Genomic DNA, 24,966 nt, shown 5'->3' on the forward strand with positions numbered 1-24,966 from the left:
AATCGGGCCTCTGGGGCTCTTCCAACCCATGGCTATGCGTCTTTTCGCCGTGATATAAATTAAGTCTCTAAGTCTGTTTAGGGGCTTGTTCTTGCGGTCACTGCTGTATCTACCCAGGATGCATGCCGCAGGGTCGTGCACCTCTAGTACAATATCTGCTTTTGCCACCCTTTCCCGTACTTGCGTCCAAAAGGTGCGTATCACTGGGCAACCCCAGAACATATGAGTCATTCCCGCCCTCGGCTCATTGCATTTAGGGCATAGCTGGATAGCGGCGCCCTTGAAACTCGATATGGTTTCGGGAGTAAGGTAGGCCATGTTGGTGATGTATAGTTGGATGAGTTGTAAGCGGGCGTTTCTGGAGATTTTCTTGTGGTAGAGGGTGACTCTTTCCCATTCCTTATCGTCGAATTCCAGGCCTAGTTTGTGTTCCCACTTTCCTCTGCTTCTGAGCTCATTTCCGGTCGTGCCTAACATTAAGGCTTCGTAGAGCCGCGAGGTTTCGTGGCCCCCTTCGGCGGTGTTTAGCATTGTTTCTATGATCTCGTTGTCCGTAGCAAGGGAGGCCATCTATCCTTCAGAGCCTGGATCACTGCTCTATGGAGCAGGAATTGTCCTGCTGGTAGCTCCGTGGTCTCGCTGAGGTCGGAGAATGTTAGGATTTCCTGGTCCTGAACCAGGTCTCCAAGGGTGGCCACCCCGCAGGGCTCCCATTGTGCACGTGTTTCCAGACGGCCCCATGGGAGATGGGCCATGAGTGCAGCTATGGGAATCTGCGGGGAATATGGATCTGGGGACCCTAATGTCCTGCAAGCCCTTCGCCAGAGCCGGGTTCCGAGCTTCGCCAGGTATGGGTACTGCCCTGGGGTTCCCTCCTTGACCCAAAGTAGGTCTCTGAGTAAGAGGCCGGTCAGGGCTGGTTGGAGAAGTCTGGTATCTGTAGTGATCTCATCGGCCATCCATCGCATCACGTGTCTTAGCTGGCATGCTAGGTAGTACAGTTCGAAGTTTGGGACTTTCAATCCTCCCCTTTCGTAGGGTCTTTGGAGTGTCTCCAGCGCCACCCTGTGCCTGCGCCCCTGCCAGAGGAACTGCCTACATAACTTATTAATGTCACTGAAGAAGGAGGGGGGGATGTTGAAGGGAACATTGGTGAAATAGTAGGCGGGGAAGTGCAACCATCTTGAGGGGACCCGCTCTCCCAGCCATGGAAAGTGGAAGCTTCCCCCAGAAGTCCATGGATTTTGCTAGGGTGTCTTTAACTCTGGTAAAATTTGTAAAATCTGCATGCAAACCCCTGTAAACCGTTCCCGCACCCGGCTACACTGTGTACACGCACTAAGTTAGACAAAACCCCTCCCTCCCTCCCTCCCTCCCTCCCTCCCTCCCTCCCTCCCTCCCTCCCTCCCTCCCTCCCTCGCTTCCTTCCTTCCTTCCTTCCTTCCTTCCTTCCTTCCTTCCTTCCTTCCTTCCTTCCTTCCTTCCTTCCTTCCTTCCTTCCTTCCTTCCTTCCTTCCTTCCTTCCTTCCTTCCTTCCTTCCTTCCTTCCTTCCTTCCTTCCTTCCTTCCTTCCTTCCTTCCTTCCTTCCTTCCTTCCTTCCTTCCTTCCTTCCTTCCTTCCTTCCTTCCTTCCTTCCTTCCTTCCTTCCTTCCTTCCTTCCTTCCTTCCTTCCTTCCTTCCTTCCTTCCTTCCTTCCTTCCTTCCTTCCTTCCTTCCTTCCTTCCTTCCTTCCTTCCTTCCTTCCTTCCTGTATGGGCATCAGTATGGACATTCACATGCCCAGACATGGGCACAATGCTCACACTCTTCTGAAGCAGAAGCAACCCCCTCCTGTAGTAAAGATTGGAACGCGGGAAGCACACAGTTACTTTCAATGACCCATGACTGGAGAGAAAGAAAACATTTTTTTTTTAAAAACGCGATTCATTGAGTCCAAGAAGCTCTGGGCTGGAGTCCACTGGCAGCGCAGTGAGTCAGAGCATCTCTACGCACCCAGTCACTCACATTAGACACACGCTCGCAGTACCTCCATCTTCCCTCCTCCCCTCTCCGTCGCACACACTGATATTACACTCGCAGGCTGGCTGAAGTGGCCACAGTCCTCTAGCCTCCACCCACTCCCCTCCTCCATCCTCCCATCCTCGGATCTCCTCTCGCATAGAACTTCGGCAAGTTCTTTTGCACCTTATGCCCCCTCCCCCACGCCAGCCCTCCCCGAGTGCAAAGGCACCCACGACTCGTTGGAGGAGTCCAGCGCAGCGGACCCCCAGAGCGAGCAGACATTGGTTGGGACAGAGTGGAGCGCGCTGGGGGACGAGACCTCGGGCTGCAGACGGGACCTCCTATCTCTTCCGGGTCTGGTAAGTCATTTGAGCCTGCTCCCTCTGCTCTGCGCATCCGAGCGGGGTACCTGGGCACCCACAGGCTCGCACAACGAAAACCATCTTGATGTTTAGAAGGAGGCAGCTGGTCCTGCGCTCCCTGGGAAGGAAGCGCACGCTTCTTGGAGAGATGTTCAGTTTAGGTGCTTGGAGAGCCAGTCCAGCAGTGATTAGTGCGCAGACGTGGTTAGTGCTTCGGCTCTGCTGCTGGGCTTCGGTGCGCTCGGCTCTTAAGAGACGGGTGATGAATGGTGAAGAAGAGGGCAACGCGGGAGGCAGCACGTCCAGGGCTACAGCGAAGTAGGTAATTCCGACTGCAGAGGAAACGAGGGACCCTTGCAACCATTCGCCTTTTCCTTTCGGGGCAAAGGAATGTTTGCAGCGCTGAGTTTTGTCTCGCCGTTGCACCGTAGCCTTCGTTCACTAATCTTCTAAAGTCGAGATATTAAATAAAGGAAACAGCCCTTTTCGGCGTCCCCTCGGTATAGCAGACAGGCGTGTTGTGCTGATTAAACACAGACCCCCTTCTCTCGCAGACGCCTTTCAAAGGTGGCCGGCATAACACAGATGGAGCAAGTTAACCTGGGAAGCGCCGGGCCTCTGGGAGCGCTGATGCCTCCGCAGCAGGCGCGTGACATCTCAGCGTGAGATACAATGGGGAGACAGAGGAGGGAACGCTCCCTCTACGTGTGGGGGGTACGTGTCCTTCTTCTTCCCAGACTCGGGGCCCCTGCATAACTGCTCTGTGGTGGACTGTGGGCTGCTAATGCCCACTCTGTGGATGGACTGTCAGTGTGGAAGGTGGGCCAGGTACAGGGTGGTTGCGCGCTCACTGCACAGTGTGAACAGCTGGGAAGTGTGGCCGGGTGGGCACTGCGAATTTGCAGATAATGTGGTTCGGGAATATAATGTGGGCCATGTGAATGGGTGTACAATGGATGTGTGGGTGGTGTAGCTAGGCGGACAGCGTGAATGCGTACACCGTGCCATCGACATGCGAGTGTGTGGCAGTATGCATGAGTGGACAGTGTACAGTGTCAATGGATATGCAATGTGTATGGGTGGGCAGGGCGAATGGGTGGGTAGATAATGCACACTGTGCATAGGCAGACAATGTACACTGTGCACGTGTGGATGGGTGGACCGTGTGGATGGGTGGAGAGTGGATAGTGTGGCTGGATAATCAATGTTTATAGGTGGGCAGTGCGGATGGGTGGGCAGCATGAATAGGTAGATAAAGCACACTGCATGTGTGGCTCGTGGACAGTGTGCATGGCTATGCAATGTGTATGGGTGCGCACTGTGTATGTGTATGAGTGGAGAGTGTACAGTGTGAATGGATATGCAATGTGTATGGGTGCACACTGTGTATGTGTATGAGTGGAGAGTGTACAGTGTGAAAGGATATGCAATGTGTATGGGTGCGCAGCGTGAACAGGTAGATAATGCACACTGCATGCATGGATGGGTCGGCAGTGTGACTGGATAATCAATGTTTATAGGTGGGCAGTGCGGATGGGTGGGCAGCATGAATAGGTATATAATGCACACTGCATGTGTGGCTCGGTGGACAGTGTGCATGGCTATGCAATGTGTATGGGTGCGCAGTGTGTATGGGTGGACAGAGTACAGTGTAAATGGACATGCAATGTGTATGGGTGGGCAGCGTGAACAGGTAGATAATGCACACTGCATGTGTGGCTCGGTGGACAGTGTGCATGGCTATGCAATGTGTATGGGTGCGCAGTATGTATGGGTGGACAGAGTACAGTGTAAATGGACATGCAATGTGTATGGGTGGGCAGCGTGAACAGGTAGATAATGCACACTGCATGCATGGATGGGTCGGCAGTGTGACTGGATAATCAATGTTTATAGGTGGGCAGTGCGGATGGGTGGGCAGCATGAATAGGTAGATAATGCACACTGCATGTGTGGCTCGGTGGACAGTGTGCATGGCTATGCAATGTGTATGGGTGCGCAGTGTGTATGGGTGGACAGAGTACAGTGTGAATGGATATGCAATGTGTATGGGTGGGCAGCGTGAACAGGTAGATCGTGAGGATGCGTGAATAGGTTACTGCACACTGTGCATGTGCGGATGGGTGGCTATGCAATGTGTATGGGTGCGCACTGTGTACGAGTGGAGAGTGTACAGTGTGAATGGATATGCAATGTATATGGGTGGGCAGAGTGAATAGGTTAATGCACACTGTGCATGTGCGGATGGGTGGACAGTGTGCATGGGTGTGCTATGTGTATGGGTGGGAGGCGTGAATGGGTTAATGCACACTGTGCATGTGCGGATGGGTGGACAGTGTGCATGGCTATGCAATGTGTATGGGTGGGCAGTGTCGGTGAGTGGACAGTGTGAATGGGTATGCTATGTGTATGGGTGGGAGGCGTGAATAGGTAGATAATGCACACTGTGCACGCGTGGATGGGTGGAACGTGTTGACAGTGCACACATTGCACGTCTGGGCAGATAGGATGGACGGACAGAGCATAATGTGACTAGGTGGATGGTGTGAACGAGGGACAGTGCTGCAGTTAGGACGGGTGAGCAGTGTGCAGGAGTATACACGGTGAATGAGTAGGCAGTGTAGTTTGCTGGGGGGTGGGCCGCTTGAATAGGTATCACAGTGCCCGTGTGGCTGGGTGGACAGTGTAGAGTGTGCAGGAGTCTAAATGGTGAATGACGAGTAGGTAGTGTAGTTTGCTGGGGCTGGGTAGCATACTGTTCGTGTGGGTGGGGGGAGAGTGTGAATAGGTGGTCACTCAGAAGAGTGAAGAGGACTCTGAGTGAATGGGTGAGCGCTAGTGTGAACAGTCAGCCCGAAGCGATGCCCGGGACCTGCTGCTCGACAGATCACACACGTTGACTCTGCGCTCATTTTATTCGTAGGTGGCCGCCATGCCTTCTGACACAGGTTTGTGCCTTTTGCATCTGTACACACACGTGTGGACAGAAGTATGCAGCAGTGTGGGGATCTACTCAGAGTAGTTAATGACATCCTATGCAGTTCAGAGACGCTTTACCGCAATGATAGAAGTACCAAAAAAGTAGTGACACTGTGACTCCGGCGGCGGACAGAGTAGGAAGGAAAGGAGCAACGTGCAACACCTTTTCAAGGGTTGCAGTCATGCTGGTTGACAGCCAATTGAGTTGAAATATATTTCAGTTTAGCTGTAACGGATATCCAGTGCTAAAGTGGTAATTTAACTTCACGAAGAACCGTTCCGGAATGGGGAAACTGGTTGATAAACGTAGTGGAGCTGTTAACAGTAAAAGAATTAAGGGAGTGGAGCACCACTCCTGACTATTCCTACTCACTTCGACCACTGTTGTTCTGGGGCCCGGAGCTTGCCAAATGTCTCTGGGTCAAGGCAAATATCTCCAAAACATTTTCCAGGGAAATCCGGTCATATGTGTGTGGGCACTGGACCTGCTGCTGACCCCTGCCTTCCCATTTCCCTGTCAGCAGAGCCCTGAGAGACCTGCTTAGCAGCCCATTTCGAGAGCGAGACAAAGGGTGTGAGACTGTGTGCGACTTCAAATGGCAAAAAAACAGGAATGTTCTGCGAACTCTCTCGCATCTGCCTCGCTTCCCCGAATCTGGAGTTCGTGGCATGCTCGTTATTTTTTTTATCACTTTTCACCCGGTTGCCCCTGTTGGGTAGGTTCGCATGAGCCTCGACACATACCCCAACTCAACAATTACACAAACAATAATAATAGCACAATGTGTATTCATGTTATTTATTTACTTCATTTGTAAAGCGCGCAGCAACCGGTAGGCATCAAGGCACTGTCACAGTGAACCAATTACTTGCAGGTGAGACGGAGAAAAACATACATTTGATTAACTGAGGCAGTGCAAAGCAGCGCCTTGTGCGAGGAAATGGGTTAGGCAAACAACCATGCTCTTTTATATAGCGCTTTGAGCCTCGACATTTGCCTTTTCGTGGAGCTGTAAACACCAGCTGTTACTTCTACTGATTGTAATGGTATTCTCTGCGTGTTGAATGACCAGGCAATAATGCAATATCCTGTAAACAAAATGGCAACGTTCAATGTATATTACTGATTGTTAGGGTAATTTACACATGCATTGGTCTCGGGTAATACATGTTTGCAAGCTGTGCTAGGAATAGGCCATGTGTTTCATTTCCTCCCGGCAAACTCAAGCTCGTGTGTATTTGTTTCTTACAGAGTAGCGTTCTCTCAAGACCAGTAGATGTTTGAGACATTCTCATTTAAAAAACATTATATTTGAACTTTGAGAAGTGAACGACAAATGCATTGGTCACTCGCGCATCCCTCTGACTGCCCGGGACACATCTTTTTGAATTCCTGCAGCTACGTTTCGAGCTTTAACTTGATTTCTTAAGAGTGCTGTGCAGTACTTCATACCTTCGGGCTCTCGTCTAGTGCGTTCACAGCACTGGCCGTGTGGATGGCTCTCTGGTGCAGCGCTCCCCTCTGACATGGGGCAAGCTTGCACTTCTCAAGTTCCAATGCCTACAGAGCCAGCCCAGCCCTTCATCCTTCCTATGGCAATATGCTAAGCACCGTTACATTGGCTAATAATATCAGCTATTGCTACACTGCTTAGAAGCAGGCGCAATTCGGTTTCAAGTGCTACATAACATCCTGATTGTTGACACTGGAGGTGGTGGAGCCAGTAGGAGAATCCCTAAACGCATCAGAACATGTGGTCTCTGTGAGGGAAAAGATAACATGGCAATCTTGGAGCACCTGATTCACAGAACGTTTTCCTATGGGATCGCAGCATTATAAAACACTTCTGTGAACCAGGCCCTAAACACATCATGCCAGAAAATGGGGCCACTCAGAATCCAGTTGATAGCTGGTTCGTGCATACCATAGGACAGGTGCAGAGCCGTCTCCTGGGCGGTGATACAACTCCAATGGGGTTAGTTACAGTTTTTTTTTAAAAAAAAATTAGAATTATATATATATAAGCTTTTAGGGGAAAAATAAGAGATATGTATTTTAATAAGAATATGATGTTGGATCTTATATAATATGTATAAAGGTTATGTTAACCATATGTACAATAACAAAAAACTTTAATTATGAGTATTATTACTATTTGTATTGTTAATATGTTTGTCACTTGCACAGTTACGTTTCTAATCCAGTAAAGTAGACTGCCTCATGATACCCAGGAGTGTTAGGCCATATGTTAGGACATATGTCTCGGGAGGATAGCTCAGGAGCAACATGCTCGCTGGGAAGCAAGAGAACGGTATTAAGGGCGTTAAAAATCACATCATATCATACAGCATCACACCCGAGAACTACAGATACTCGAATTATAGAAAGTCAATCAAAGAATGCAGCACATGATAAAGGGCAATATCAGATACGTTGGGGGAAATTCCAGGCGATTGGTTGCAAACCCTTTCTACTGGATCCAGTTGTGTCATATGTTTTTTTTTGGACACTGCACTATGTGGCCCTAATTCATGGAATTATTTGCGTGTAAAACAGGGATTCACGTACCATTCTGCCTGCAAATGCCTGTTTGACAAATGGGGATTGGCAGGCAGAATGACACAAATCAGGGCCTGTGTATGTCCATCAGAAAAAAATAAAGAATAAATAAACACAAAGGCATTTATTTTGGTTAAATAAACATACTTCTGAACCCAATAGGCACCAATACAATTGCCAGGATGCGGCAAGAGTTTCCTCTTTAACAGTGAAAGTGGGTCAGTTAAACATCATCACAGGTGGTCAACTGGGCTTTCCACTAAGGGCAACATGCGTGTTATGGTCTTAAAATGGCATGTTAGGGTTTGGTTATCGTTACAAACCACTCAGACCTGGAGGCTGTTGTTTACATGTCCTCAGGATTTCTTGATTACTTTATTGTACGTATACTTAGTGCATTGGTGAACAATACACCTTTCACTGTTATCACAATCAATGCTAGCTATGATCAAATCAATTCATGAAATTAACATACAAAACCCAAACATGAACATAAAGACACACATATTATAACAATGAATATAAACTTTTATTGAAGGTACAAGTGAAACCAAGTAAAAGGCCAAGAGTCCATGAACTTCACAAGTGCATACTACATGACAGGAGAATCCTCCAGCTCAGTAATTTTGGGTATGCTCGCTAGAACTATTTAACACTGTTTTGGAATGCATCCAGACTGTTTTTGTTCAGCCCAGTTGTAATTTATATCAGGGAGATCTGTTTCTCACTCAGTAATCTTACCCAAAATTCATCAGATACAATATGTGCAGGATTATGAATAAATCTAGTAAACAAAGACAATCTCATTCAAATCTTATTTCCATCATTTTGTGACATTCCATAGAGCCAATCTCATTTCCATTGTGTTGTGGCATTCCGTAGAGTCAATCTGATTCCCATCATCTTGTGGCATTCTGGAGTGTCAATCTCATTCCCATCATCTTGTGGCATTCTGTAGAGTCAATCTCATTCCCATCATCTTGTGGCATTCTGTAGAGTCAATCTCATTCCCATCATCTTGTGGCATTCTGTAGAGTCAATCTCATTCCCATCATCTTGTGGCATTTTGTAGAGTCAATCTCATTCACATCGTCTTGTGGCATTCTGGAGTGTCAATCTCATTCCTATCATCTTGTGGCATTCTGTAGAGTCAATCTCATTCCCATCATCTTGTGGCATTTTGTAGAGTCAATCTCATTCACATCGTCTTGTGGCATTCTGGAGTGTCAATCTCATTCCTATCATCTTGTGGCATTCTGTAGAGTCAATCTCATTCCCATCATCTTGTGGCATTCTGTAGAGTCAATCTCATTCCCATCATCTTGTGGCATTTTGTAGAGTCAATCTCATTCACATCGTCTTGTGGCATTCCATAAAGCCAATCTCATTCCCATCACCTTGTGGCATTCAGTAGAGTGAATCTCATACCCATCGTCTTGTAGCATTCCATAGAGCCAATCTCATTCCCATCACCTTGTGGCATTCAGTAGAGTGAATCTCATACCCATCGTCTTGTAGCATTCCATAGAGCCAATCCCCATCACCTTGTGGCATTCTGTAGAGCCAATCGCATTTTCATCGTCCTGTAGCATTCTGTAGAGTCAGTCTCATTCCCATTGTCTTGTGGCATTCCATAGAGTCAAGTCCATTCCTATCGTCTTGCAGCATTCTGTAAGTAGGTATTTTTATTTTATTTTATTTTATTGCATATTTATAAGGTGCCTTTACACAATGTGTTTCCAAGCACCAACAGACAGGTTAAATGGGGGCTGGCGGCTTGGGGGGTAAGGGGATACAAAAAAAACCCAATAACGGTCCTCCTAAACCTTATGACTTTCGGATCGTGCAATTGCAGCAGCAAATGTAATAGCAGGGAGGGGAAGAAGGGGTGTGGTTGGGGGGGCAGGTGCCGAGGGCCCGGGTTAGGAAAGTGCTATGGGGAGCCCAAGAGGGCAAGTGTCAGGGGATGTCAGGGATCACCGACTAGTGCGGGGAAGGGAGGGTGGACCTGAGTCAGAGAGGGGGTGCCAACGCTCCAGACTGGTCAGGGAGGGGGCCCGGAAGGGCAGTGCTAGGTTGGTCAGGTGCTGACTGGATACGGCGGGCCTGATGCCCTGTAAGACTCATAAGGGACCAGGCTGCCAGTCAAAAGCCAAAAATGGGGGGATTATCATGGGAGGGCGAGAGGGAAGGAAGAAGAGCGAGAGGGAAGGAAGAAGAGAAGAGCAAGGTCTTGGGCCAGTTCTGGAACTTAAGGAGATCAGGCTCAGGTCTAAGAGAGGCAGGGAGGCCATTCCAGAGGGAGGCACATGCCGAAAATAGAGATCTACCCCCTACTCTTTGCTTGGAGAAATGATGGGGCTGCAGAGAATTGGAGCTAGAGGACCGAAGTGTTCTAGCCGGGAGGTGTTTAGGGAGATAGATTTTGGTGTAGCAGGGTCCCAGGCCCCGGAAAGCCTTGTGGATGATGCATAGGGTCTTGAATTTAATCCTTGCACCTGCCAGGAGCCAGTGGAGAGATATTAGGGCTGGAGAGATGCAGTCCCTCCGCATTAGGCCAAGGATATGTCTCACAGCCTTATTCTGGATTAGTTGGAGGGGGTGGAGTGAGGAAAGAGGCAGATTGAGGAAGAGGCTGTTGCAGTAGTTCAGCCTTGAGAAGATCAGGGCTCTGGAGACATTGGGCCTCATTCTGAGTAAGGCAGTAAGGGGTTAACGACATTGGTAAGGATGCCGGTGCCATTAACCCCCTACCGCTGCATTCCGAAGTCCCTTAGCAGGTCCCACTAGGGCCGGCTGGTTTTACCAGCCGCCCTTAGCGGGACCCGTTAAGGAACTAGGGAGCTAATAACAGCCCCTTAATTTGCAGGCCCGTTATTAGCTCCTTCCCCATTCCCATTGAGCCCTATGGGGGCTCGAATGGGAATGGGGAATGGTTTTCGGAATGGGGATTTACCGGGTCCGCAAAGGTCGGAATGTCCCGGTAAGTCCCCATTCCGACACCACGGACCCGGACACGGGTTTGAAGGCAGCCATGGTGCTATTAGCACCATGGCTACCTCCAAACTCGTAATGACCCCATTGAGTTTCTGGGGGAAGACGAGGAAAGGCAAAATGCACCTGAGGAGGTGGAGCTGAAAGCTGTCCTATTTGGCAAGATCAGTGATGTGAGGGGAGAAGGAGAGAGAGGAGTCAAACATGACCCCAGGTGCCATGTTTTCCATGTTTCAATACAGTTTTTGTCTTTTCATAATCTGAACCCCTTTCTGTGAATGGAATTTTGTTTAATCCCTAATTGTTGTTTTTTCACATGGAAAAAAACATGCAAAAAATAATTAAGGTTATAGCCTATAAAATGGTAAAACCTACAAACGTTTGGAATGCCAACATTGAGTTTACCTTAAACAATATAAAAAAAGCAAAAAGTAAAGTCTACAAACGTTGGGAATGCCAACTTTAATTTTATTACAAACCGTCTGAACATTGTATGTCAAACTGTAAACTAAACATGACTTCTTAACAATCCATTATTAGACAACATTCAATGTAAATTGTAGTATACGCAACCTAATCCTTAAAGCAAGTGTTGTAAAGGAGCGAATGTTTGTAGTCACCTCAATTGTAGACTATATTTTGTATCTGTAAGCAAAGTGTATTCCTTGTAAAAACATGTTCTATCTATATCTATCTATCTATCTATCTATCTATCTATCTATCTATCTATCTATCTATCTATCTATCTATCTATCTATCTATCTGTCTGTCTGTCTGTCTGTTTCTCTGTCTATCTACATGCACCCACACACACGCACACACACACACACATACTCACCACACAGGAAAAGTGATTTTTGAGATGCGTATAACTTTGGTGCCATTCAACACATCTTTACAAAACGTCAAGCATATACATAGCCAACTCTTATTTAATTTGCAGTTCTGTCTACCAGAGTGGTCCTATAGCCCATTCTTGAACAGTGCAGTGCCCGCTTCGAGCACTCAGAAGCACCACACTTATTTTCCAACATCTCCACTGGTGTCCTTAATTAAAGTGCTCATACAAGGCTAAACCGTGAATCCTTGTGTGTAATTTGTAATTGTGATTTTCACTAAAGGGAACCAATTCTGTGCCTGTAGACAACCCTTCGATACCGCACAGAATAAATCATTGGGGGTCATTCCGAGGTTGGAGGTAAGGGATTACCGGCGCCTGTAAGGGCACCGATGGTGGTAATCCCTTACCTCCGTATTCCGAGTTCCCTTTGCGGGTCCCTCTTTACCTCCTGCTTTTAGCAGGAGTAAATTACGGGACCCGCAAAGTGACCTTGGAGTAAATTACGGCACCGTAATTTACGGTGCCGTAATTACCTCCTTCCCCATTCCCATTGAGCCTTATGGGGGCAAAAATGGGGATGGGGAAGGGCTATGGTGAATGGGGAATTACCGGTCCATCCAACCTTGGAATGGACCGGTAATTACTCCATTCACCATGCCGGTATTCCATGGAGTAAATAGCTCCATGGTTGCCAACCATGGAGCTATTTACTCCATGGTGTAGTCCTAACTCGGAATGAGGGCCATTGTAGTCACCTCTCATAGGTGAATATAAAAGTGGTCATTTTTAATTTCATACCTATACATTAGAAACTTACCATTAGAATATATTTGCTTCTTAAATGGAAAGATGTGAGCTATAAAGTTGCGACATATAAAATAGCTGTCTAGAATAAAAAGGCTGCATTAAAAATGGGGATGAACAAAGGTAAGTGTATAGGCCACATAGGGCCTGAATCATGGAAAAGGGCAGATTCCACCCACATTTGCGGCACACAGAGAATGACACTGAGCGAGCCTGCGCGCAGAATAAAAAATGCGCACCCAGCGTATTCATGGAAAAGTAACTGTATTCGCAAATAGCGGCCGAACGCACCCGACATGCCCCCACGCAAATCCAAAAAAGTCACACTCATGTAGACTTGTGTGCTCCCAGTGCGTGAATACACGCATATCGTAAACAGTCCATGGGGGTCCCCCCCAACCCAGCTTGCACCTTGGCACCACTGCACGGGCTCCCCCGTAGCTTTAACCGGCACTCCGAGTACATGCATACAGTTTCCCGAAAAAAATGATTTTTCACTGTCAAACTGCATGCAAACCCCCGTAAACCATCCCCGAACCCTACTATGCTGAGTACCCGTACCTCTAGTTAGGATCGGAACTCTGTGTTCGCACACCCTAAAATCCAACATGTAAACCTACCTCCAGAGTTGCGGTTGCGATTCCTCTGCTCAAGTCTGTACGCCTGCTTTCGGATGGCGTAGAAATTGAGGGATTTGTGCAGGCATTTCACAGCCCAAAGGTTGCATGGTCACATCCATGAATACGCTTTGTCATGCGCATTTGTGGCCTTGCTATGGGCTGCGTGCCGTAGTCCTTCGTAACGTCCACTATCTGGCCTGTTCTTCCCAATTTTGCGTGTGTTTTGCCCCCTATTTCGGCTCCAACACAGGCCATGCCCACCCCCTGCATGGAGTCTCCCACAAGACACTTGACCGCACGCAGACCCGTGTCGAGCCTTTGTGAATTCCATGCAAGTCCAAGGAAAATCCCATGCATTTGATTCCATGAATGGACGAACGGGATTACGCACGCAGTTTGGCACGCAAGTTCCCTATTTTCCCCACAGATATTTCCATGAATCGGGCCCATAGTGTGTACAGGCTACTCACCAATCTTATGTGAATACATTGTATGATTTTGTTGCATGATTCTGGCAGGCTTTTGCCTAAGGGTTTCGCATGTTTTAAAGCTGAAAACATATCGGCATGGGTGTTCTTAACAAAACATCTGGTATCTTTATGTATGAGCTAAGCGCGATATATATTTTATATCAGCACGATCTCTTTAGGGGAGCTATTTATTAGAAGTTACTTAAAGGATTTATGTCTTTTAATATTTTCAGATTTAAAACATGAGAAACCATTAAGCAAAGGCTTGCCAAAATCTTGCAAATAAAAAAATAAGGACAATAAAAACAATCACCAAATAATGTAAGCCCTACATTGTCATGTACTATCTCAATTCGCCCAGTCCTTGCTGCATATATACATTAGACACTAATTACAGTTATTATGTATGTACTAAGAAGCAACAGTTTATAGCTCTCACTATGTAAAATATGAATAACACAATGCAAATACCAGTACCAACAGCAATGCAATACTACTACCCATCGTCACTACCTCCACTCCTAACACAGCCATGTCCATTATTGCTGCCATCACTACCATTACTACTAGCACCAACACCACCACTATTGCCACTACTATAGCATCATCATATCCAATATCACTATTACCAAGATACATTTTACTAATAATCATTTGTATCATCATATGAATCACAGCAGCAATACTGGGTAACAGAACAGCCAGGTCAATCTACCGGAGGGGTATATTTAGCCAAACTGATGAGGAGAGACACACCTTTCTCAACAGAGGTGTGACACTAATGGTTATCTCAAGTGGAGCCCCTGCACTCCTTCAGAGTTACTGGTATGTATCAGGGAAGATGATCAATGATAGATAAGTGTTAGTGTGTTTGCAGTGGAATTTCATATGACGTTAAATGCTGGGTTTCTGTGAAACAAGGCGCTTCTTTGGCAACTGGGCAGGTTGTTACTGTACAGGGAATCGAAAGTCTAGATGAAGTAAGAATAATGTGAGCCTAGACACTTTGGAGATGGATTATTTGGTAGATGGGTCTTAAAATGGATTTGCATTCATTCAAACATTATTAAATGCTTGAAAGATTTGGCGATCTGAAGAGGACTGTGTGCTAACCTTTGTGGACATCTAAGAAGATTAAGCATACATGTTTTGTTACAATGTGCCCACTGCTGGGATTGTAAGGGTGATGTTGGGACACTGACTCATATTTATTTTTGGTGTATCGATTAAGGTTGACTTTCCTGCCATTCCCCATAGGTGTGCTACTTTCTTTCCAGACTTGATAGAAGGACACATCTTTGGGTTTATGAGTGACTAGCTGGGATACCCAGTGTTGCCTTTGTCCTGATCGAGTGGTGTTTCATGTCCCCTGGAGGATGTTGCTCTTGTGAGCAAGTTTTGCTTCAGTTTGCTCTGGTGTCTCATGTGCCCTGGAGGAGGTTGCTCCTGTCCTCATGTCAGCAAGACTTGCTTCAGTCTGCTCTGGCATCACATTTGCCCTGGAGAAAGTTGCTCTTGTCCTCTGTTCGGCAGGTCATGCTGCTGTTTGTTGTTATGTTTCAGAAGCTCCTGATAGTGATTTTTGCTCTGGATCAGATGGAGCTTTTTCAACTGATGTTCATTTTTTGTGCAGCATGTTTCAGTCACTCAATGGCTTCATCACGTTTGAGAAAATGTCCAAGAAAGGTTGATTGATTGTGCTTTCTTCTTGTGAGTGAATATAGTAAACTGTATCCTTGCCATTTCCCATATTTGGTGCAGCGTGATAAAAACACATTTAAAATTTGTTTTCATCTTTAATTGCCATTAAAAATGCTTTAATAAACACTTTTGACCTTTATTCAGTAGTAATACATTTCAAAGGAATAACCAACGCATCAAACATTTTGCTTCAGACGCTTTTCCAAATTGTGTCTCCTACTAGTACCTACAGTAGTGAATCGGGGTAAGCATCAGTAAATAAGGGTGTCTACAGAGTGAATTTTTTTTGCATCCAAACACAGACTACAATCTTGCCCCAGACAAATGAGGAATCCAAGGCAAATTTTGTAGCAGTGGGTTCAACGGTGTGGATTTGTATAGCCGAATAAACATACACACATACATACATTCAGCTTTATATATAAAGATAACATGTGCAAAGAGGAATTTGACAGGCAGATGCTGTTCCTATGGTGGAGATGCAGTGTGAAGATAAGATCCACCTGCTGAGTCCTGCACAGGCATCATACGAGGTTCTGTAGGGCTTCAATGAAACTTGCTGAACCGGATTGATTTGAAAGCTTAGAACATGGAGCACATTGAAGATAAAAGGTCTTTCTGTATCCCATCCTGTAAGCAACCATTCACTTTTCTCCCCTCCCTCCACCCTTTTTGCAGCTTGTTCTTTGGTGACATTGGTATTGTGCAGTCTTTGTATGCATAGTAACTAACTGTAAGCATGGTTGACAAGTCCTACTGCTGATGCTTAATGTTATCAGTATATGTTGCATTTGCTATTGTGTTATTTCTAAAAAGCCAATTAAATCGTTTAAAAAAATATAAAAAAATAAGATGTGGTAAGAGGGGGGTCTCAGAAAAGGACAGTGAGAATTTAACAGTGGGTCTATGGGCAGCTGAGAAGGTAAAGGGTCTGATTCATGAAATTTGATGCACGCTTTAAAGTGACTTTGGACTACTGAAAAGTGACTTTGCACTGCGGACACAAACCCTGGTTCAAGGTACTGTGCAAAGTGTATTATTGCAGTGCAACGTCCGTGCAAAGTCAGTGCATAGTCATTTTTGCAGTACAAAATAATTTGCACGGACTTTGCACTGCAAAATTACACTTTGCACAGTGCTATGGATCAGGGTTTTTGTGGGCTCAGCAAAGTCACTTTTGAACAGTACCAAGTCACTTTGAAGCGTGCAAATAATTCCATGAATCAGGCCCAACGTGTAGGAAGTTGGAGCTGGGATAGGGAGGAAGAGAAGCTCAATGTTCCACGTTCCACACACAAGTGGAACCAACGAACATGATTTCCCAACTTACTGAAATAGCAGAATAATACGTTCATAGGCAAAATCCTTACCTCTAAGGGTCCTAAATGCTAGAATGAACTCCCATCTCAATTCAGGCATGGATCTGATCACCTTAAATTTAGTGACACACCGAAAACAATATATATATTAATTATTATTAGTAGCTCCTCGCTCCTTCTGGGCCTCAAAGCGCACAGAAAACAAGGACAAGACGTGCAGGATAATGAGCAGAAGTTCAGGAGGGATTCAGAAGTCATTATCTGAGCAGCTGTTAGTGGCGATTCACCACGGGTGATTAATCTGGGTGTATAATTGATGACCAATTAGTTCCTTTCTCTCTTGCTCTAACGCTCCCACTCTCTCTCCATTACCCCACCCACCTATCCCCTAACCACCAATACCAATCACTGCACCCTGGAGCTTGCTGGGGCTGAAATGGAAAGATTTGAAAGGGCAGAGGGCTAGCCGTGGCAAGAAAGGAGGCATGTTAGGGGACAGAGTGGAAGAGGGTAGGTTGAGAAGGTGTGGAGAGGTAGAAGAGTTTTCACTGGTGAGGGCTAGTAAGACGGGATGGGTTGGGGTAAAATGGCATGCTGGGGGAAGTCGGGGGAGGTGGTTGATGTGCTGTATGAGGAAGTGGGGACTTTGTGAGAGTAGGAAGGGAACACTGGATTGAGGAGGAACATTGATGGTCTAAGACGTGCAACTGTGGCTGCATGGTATGTGGCGATGGTACGACAGTGTGTCTAGGGAGGGTAAAGAGAGATGAGATTGGGAGTTCAGACAGGGAAGGAAGGTAAGTTAGCATGAGTTAGGAGCAAGAGAGTAGATCATCTAAAATGTTGAATCACATAGAGTCTTTATTAATTCCATATTTTCTGACAGTATGACATCACAGAGAGAAGAAAGCATGAGGTCAAATAGATACATGATCAGACGCTAGTCATTGCTGACCTGCAAATAGAGAACTCATCTCCTCCACTCATCAGGAACATGGCACTCAACCAAACCATATAATAACAAACATTGTCCTTGGCGCATCACTGTGCACCGCGGATCACTTTGCAGCAGATGAACACATTGTTCATCCGTCCAGTTCATTCTAAAATATACTAACATTGGATAATCTTTGGCTTTTCCTAGTACTTCTCATGCTACACTGTGTGTGATTGACCTTTGTACTTGCATCCTTCTCCGTTCGTGTCATTTGCTCAGTTTAAGTCGGCTACTATATTAAAACATACTGTAGAAAACCTTGAGCCAGACTCACAGAACACCTTCCCTACTGGTATGAGCAAACTCCTCATATGAGTTGGAATATTGAAACACACAATTTGGCAATAGCCCCTCGACTGCGGGCCATTACCACCTAAGGTAATGCCCTAGGGCCATAGTTACAGGCCTGAGCTTAGCGAGGGCCTTAACAAAGCTACTGGGGGCATTACCATAGGAAGTAATGGCTCGCAGTTGAGGGGCTTATTGTCATTAGTACTCTGGCCCATTAGACCAGGGTACTAATGGTGTTTTTTTTTCTGGCTGCAAGACACATTGCATTTTGCAGTTGAAAAAAAAACATGAAAAAAAAGAAGGGCCACCACGCACAGACAAACGTAGTCCGTTTTCTCTTTCCATGGTGGCCATAGTAAACAAAGAAAATGGCCACCATGGAAGGAGAGAAGGGACTACACGTAGTCCCTTCTCCCCTTCCATGAAGGCCATTTTCTCACATCTAATAAAAAGGTAAACAAAAAAATGGCCGTCATGGAATAGTACCTTCTCCCTGTTCCATGGCAGCCTGAAGAAACACGGAAGAAAGGTAAGGACTGGCCATGAGGGATGCGGTGCGAGTTGAGTGGGATTACCAGAAGGTAAAGCTTGGAAAAGAACCAATAGGAAAGTGGCTTTTTTAATTTTCATGTCGCGCCGGATACTAATTCTGGATGTGCTCCTGGGCATCTGCAATTTGCACTCCACATACACATTACGTCTATAGGGGTGTCGATAGAGGGTGTATCAAACTAGGATGTGTGTGAGCCACTGATTTATAGAGGAAGGTGCTCGTAAATATACATTCCCCGTGACAGCTTTCACTGTGCCTGGTCTGACCCAGCGGATGCAAGGGCAAGTTAGATCGTTTTTTTTTCAAGCCACTGCCTCCCTTGGAACATATCAAATAGATATGTTCAGGTGAAGAGAATAATTTCTTTCATCTGTATGGTGCGCCATCACTCGACATGAAGCACCAACCCCGCCTTCAGCAGTTCCTCTGCCCAGAGCAAATCCCTCAGCTCCTTTGCAAATATTCTTTTAGCTAGTAAGTTCCTCTACGCACTCTCCATTTGGGACCCCAGGCCACTGCATATTTATTTATTTGTTTATAAATTTGACATAGCACCTCAGTGTTTCCTGGCAGCCAATCCAGTGTGCCCTTTACAGCTACAACAAGGTACATTAAGCAGAGTAACATATTGTGAGACTGTAAGAAAAAGCCAATTGGACTCCACGGAGGGTGTATCTCCTAATTTGTGTTCAAACATGTTTATACAGATCAATATACACAGGTGTGCAACTAAATGCTGTTTAGAATGGCAAAGACAATGACCAAATCTTCTTGTGAGAAATGAGTCTTCAAAACCTTTCCCTCAGCCTCTTCCCGCTGTCACTCACAGTATGCTGTTTGGGATGCCAATGGCATTAGGGAGTTGAAAGGGACTGTGTTAAAGTTCAAGGGTGTGTTGCAGTATAAACCTCTGCATCTCCAAGAGGTGAGGTTGGCCGGACAGACTGGAGGTGTCTCTTGAGCTTCAGCTCACCTCCCTGTCTCAGGGTCCTAAACCTGCTGCTACCAAAACCCTTCTCACTTTCCTTTTCACCTATCTGCTGTTCATTTGTGCCTTGGCGCCGGATGCTGGACCTAGAATCTGTCCCCTGCATTGGGTGCCAACTAGCATTGTCAATGTTCCGCCATTTGCTCATGCCTCCTCCCACTACTTGCAGGAAACTGAAAGCTGGGCGTTGTCTTTCTTCCTTGCTATCACTGCCCCTCCCTCTGTCTCCCCTCTCCATTCTCCAGTACCTTCTCTAAACTCATTCACTCTCGGCCCTTCTCCTTTATCCTCACACCTTTCATCCTCCTCTGCTCTTTCCCCTCTTCCTTGGCCTTTGCCCCTGTTAAGTTTGTCTCACTCCCTTCTCTTACTCAATTTTCTGATCCTCCAAACCCAGTCTCTTCCCAAAAGCAGCTCACTTAGTCCCTCCACTTCCTCAGGATCTCTCTGATCCTTCAAACTCACCTGCTCTTTCATTTCTCTCTGGACCTCCCATAGCAACAGAACTTCCTGGACATTCTGTGCCTACTCCTCTTTCTGCACCTCTGCCTCCTCTTACGTATTTCCAACTCTTTGCACCACTTCACCTCTAGCCGCTGTGCTACTGCAACTCCCCAAACCTCTTCCCTCTGTCCCTAGGTTTCTTTACTCCCTCACTCCCCATCCCCTGAGTCAGGTCTTCCCCAAGGGTCTGCGGCTGGGACTCCTAAGTGTTGCCTTTTAATGATTGGGGATTTGTATCGGATTCCTTTGACCAGGTGTGTGGGATTGCATCCTACGCATCTGGGCTCCCATTGTGGACCAAGCCTTCAAAAGGCTGGTCACCATCTTTGTCCTGGTTTGCTCGCACATGTGAAATACAGTGCAGTGGCTGGGCTACGTGGTCGGAGCCAGCATCTCTCGAGCTTCCTCCAGGCTCCCGACCTTCCGGTAATTATTCTACTTGTGTAATCTGCATCAGGATTTCCTCTCCTGGCAGTAGCTGCAACGGTCCACTTTATTGCAGCGCGGTGCTTGCATTGCTGCATGCAATGCAAGCCCACGGAATGTTAGCAGTAGTGCAACCCTGAGAGCTCTCAGTGCTGCAGGGATGTCAGTAGGGATATTCAGGGTGGGACTTACAGCTTGAAGGATGCCTCTGCCTGCCCTCTCTCCCTGCTTCATACTGTATACCCTGTAACTTAATAAAATGAATCTACTTTCATACTTACCGGCTCCTGCATGCTTCCTGCCTCTTACCCTTGATTCCTGGGACCCCAGGCACTACAAATTGGCGATGAGGTGGCAGAGTTCCATGTGCCTGAGCTGAAAGTATGCATTCCATGATAAAATGAGATCCAATGATGAAATAAGGCGCTTCCCCCATGTTACCCACACATTCTGTGGGTGTAATCTGCATTAGGGTTTCCTCTCCTGGGAATAGCAGCAAGGGGCAGCTTTATGTAACCTGCTTCAGCACACTCGGGTGTGCTTTCTGTCTGACCATGTGTCCTGGACTGAGCAGTCCGGGGATCCCTGTGAGCATACCAGGAAGGGTCCTTTCACCAGTTCTCTGTAGGTAGTGATAACACCTGGAAGATCCCCTGCCATCCCACCCTTGCGCTATGAGTGGGTCCCGAGGATCCTCCCCAGAGCACCCCAGGCACGGCATCGCACAGGGGGTGGTGGGGTCCGATCCCTGGGCCGCCCCTGCACTGGAAGCCATGGCAAGCCAGAGGACATCATCACAGAGATACAGCCAGAAACAATGTTACTAGAGTGCAGACACATGGCTGTTATCCCAATGCACCATCCAACAAGAAAGCCAAGGACCAATAAGCACAACATTATTTCAGCACATAATTGGCCAGTGACTTACTGCCCATTTTCCATGATCTCTTGGGCATACATTGTGCCACCCTCTCCATGCTGCCGCCCCATTGACAGGTGATGATCTGTTTATCTGACATGAGTGTGAGATGTCTTCACTTGTGGCGCGGCTTCAGATCAGGGCTCCTGGTTTTCCATTTTTATTGATTTGTACAGATATATGCAGACGAAAATCAATATGTTTCATATCTGTATTTCTTTGTGAAAATTGATGAAATAAAATATCAAGTCTGCTGCTTAAATCTCCATACTGTCAGTTATTCCTTGAGAGACGATGGCAGCATGGAAAGCATGACAAAGTGTGATTTTTACCTTTTTGACGCTATTTAAATTGCTTCTTTGATGTGGCTGAGGTAAGGCTTATGGACTAATAGGTGCAGCTGGCAACACCTATAAGCCAACACTATTGCATTAGAGTACAGATAGGGGGGAATGGCATATGAGGAGGGACACACTGCCCGTAGGTGTTGTTTGGTTATTTGCCCACCCATTGACTGTCTTTGACCATGCTAATCCATATGGACATTCCCACCTAGTTCCAGCCCCTACATGCCCAAAACACCTGGGAACTCATTGAGCTGACTTTATTCAAGCTTTACCATCAAACTTTGCACTCAAAGTGCCTACCAGTGTTTTCTCAAAGCAGTCTTCTGAGAGTTAATGATTTAATTAGTCGTAAACCTGCTACTGGTGTAAAAATGTCTAAACTAGATCTGCCTTCAGCCGCTCGATTTATAAGCACTATGAGTGCCCTTCACTACAGCCCCGTTAAAAACAAGCATTGGCACAACCAACAGTTTTGGCTTTTGCATAGGTATTAGGCAGTTGCCAGGTACTGCTATTAGATGCCCAGGTACTTGCACCATTTTGCACCTGCTACCATTCAATGGCCAGTTAATACCACTACAGCTGCGCCTGGCAAGTGCCTTTCCCATACCAACACCAAAGCCCAAATCTTTGGCATTGCCAATGCCTGTTTTGCAATGTGAAACTGGACCCTGCCTTGATGTGCAAGAATTCTGATCCATGTGTGTCCTGTTAGTTAACACACGTGTTTGTGCTTTTAACAATTACACTTATCTGTTGATGGGGCACAATGTATTTATGTTCGATCATAAATCTATGTGCCCCACAACATGCCTTTAAAAAGCTAAGGCAGTGCAGCCCTGGCACTTATTGTGCCAGGCACAGTTTAATCATGTGCTGTTTTGGAAACTTTATTATTGTAATTGCCAGTCACATAACACACACCTATAGAATCTGAGCATAATGTGAATGGTGATTGTGTCTAAAGGCACACTTAAAGATTTGGCTCATGCCAAGACACAACGAGCAGGTCATTTTATGTGTATGTTGAGGTCATTTTAGGTGTATGTTGATTGGTATTTGTCAATCACACATCTGCCATAGTGATTACATCCGTCCACCACAATAAGCCAGTGGGAGTTGCAGCTTTAACCCCATGTATGCTGACAGCCTGGGGAGCAGCCGTGGGTTGTGGCAACAGTGGGCGGGGAGCTGTCCATCCTGACGCGTAATGGGCGTGTTAGAACATATAATTGCACAGTGCGTAGTAAAGGTGTTCACGTCACGAGCAGTGCGCAGCTCCACGTGTGCCGTGTGTGCTTTCATAAGCAAACAGACCCCATTTGTATTACATGTATAAATGGAGCTTGCTTTGATCTGCAGGGACGCGGCACTCTGCATGCCTTCCTAAGGGCATACACTGCTAGTGTATATTAATGGACCTTGCTTTGATCTGCAGGGACGCAGCACTCTGGATGCCTTCCTAAGGGCATACACTGCTAGTGTATATTAATGGAGCTTGCTTTGATCTGAAGGGACGCGGCACTCTGCATGCCTTCCTGAGGGCATACACTGCTAGGGTATATTAATGGAGCTTGCTTTGATCTGCAGTGGCACGGCACTCTGCATGCCTTCCTGAGGGCATACACTGCTAGGGTATGTTAATGGAGCTTGCTTTATTCTGCAGGGACGCGGCACTCTGCATGCCTTCCTAACGGCATACACTGCTAGTGTATATTAATGGAGCTTTCTTTGATCTGCAGGAACGCGGCACTCTGCATGCCTTCCTAAGGGCATACACTTCTAGTGTATATTAATGGAGCTTGCTTTATTCTGCAGGGACGCGGCACTCTGCATGCCTTCCTAAGGGCATACATTGCTAGTGTATATTAATGGAGCTTGCTTTATTTTGCAGGGACGCGGCACTCTGCATGCCTTCCTAAGGGCATACACTGCTAGTGTATATTAATGGAGCTTGCTTTGATCTGCAGGAACGCGGCACTCTGCCTGCCTTCCTGAGGGCATTCACTTCTAGTGTATATTAATGGAGCTTGCTTTATTCTGCAGGGACGCGGCACTCTGCATGCCTTCCTGAGGGCATACACTGCTAGGGTATATTAATGGAGCTTGATTTGATCTGCAGTGGCGCGGCACTCTGCATACCTTCTTGAGGGCATACACTGCTAGGGTATATTAATGGAGCTTGCATTATTCTGCAAGGACGCGGAACTCTGCATGCCTTCCTAACGGCATATACTGCTAGTGTATATTAATGGAGCTTGCTTTGATCTGCAGGGATGCGGCACTCTGCATGCCGCCCTGAGGGCATACACTTCTAGTGTATATTAATGGAGCTTGCTTTATTCTGCAGGGACGCGGCACTCTGCATGCCTTCCTGAGGGCATACACTGCTAGTGTATATTAATGGAGCTTGCTTTGATCTGCAGGGACGCGGCACTCTGCATGCCTTCCTAAGGGCATACACTGCTAGTGTATATTAATGGAGCTTGCTTTGATCTGCAGGGACGCGGCACTCTGCATGCCTTCCTAAGGGCATACACTGCTAGTGTATATTAATGGAACTTGCTTTGATCTGCAGTGGCACGGCGCTCTGCATGCCTTCCTTAGGGCATACACTGCTAGGGTATATTAATGGAGCTTGCTTTGATCTGCAGGGACGCGGCGCTCTGCATGCCTTCCTGAGGGCATACACTGCTAGTGTATATTAATGGAGCTTGCTTTGATCTGCAGGGACGCAGCACTCTGCATGCCTTCCTGAGGGCATACACTGCTAGTGTATATTAATGGAGCTTGCTTTGATCTGCAGGGACGCGGCACTCTGCATGCCTTCCTGAGGGCATACACTGCTAGTGTATATTAATGGAGCTTGCTTTATTCTGCAGGGACGCGGCACTCTGCATGCCTTCCTGAGGGCATACACTGCTAGTGTATATTAATGGAGCTTGCTTTGATCTGCAGGGACGCGGCACTCTGCAGGCCTTCCTAAGGGCATACACTGCTAGTGTATATTAATGGAGCTTGCTTTATTCTGCAGGGACGCGGCACTCTGCATGCCTTCCTGAGGGCATGCACTGCTAGTGTATATTAATGGAGCTTGCTTTGATCTGCAGGGACGCGACACTCTTCATGCCTTTCTGAGGGCAAACACTGCTAGTGTATATTAATGGAGCTTGCTTTGATCTGCAGGGACGCGGCACTCTGCATGCCTTCCTAAGGGCATACACTGCTAGTGTATATTAATGGAGCTTGCTTTGATCTGCAGGGACGCGACACTCTTCATGCCTTTCTG

The 24,966-nt window shown here is 46.8% G+C and overlaps 1 protein-coding gene across 2 annotated transcripts in view; it reads left to right on the forward strand.

Annotated features, from left to right (window-relative positions):
• The first annotated feature begins 2,138 nt into the window (after window positions 1-2,138).
• Window positions 2,139-24,966, forward strand: part of ERG (ETS transcription factor ERG) — a 1,195,114-nt gene continuing 1,172,286 nt past the window's right edge. The window contains exon 1 of one of the 2 annotated variants that reach the window (XM_069636074.1): window positions 2,139-2,361. The gene's annotated coding sequence lies outside the window, so the exon portion shown is untranslated. The remainder of the gene's footprint in view (window positions 2,362-24,966) is intronic. The other variant, XM_069636076.1, reaches the window with a different exon arrangement.

The sequence above is a fragment of the Ambystoma mexicanum genome, chromosome 7p (genome assembly GCF_040938575.1).
Source record: "Ambystoma mexicanum isolate Mex_15411 chromosome 7p, UKY_AmexF1_1, whole genome shotgun sequence".
NCBI lineage: Eukaryota > Metazoa > Chordata > Amphibia > Caudata > Ambystomatidae > Ambystoma > Ambystoma mexicanum.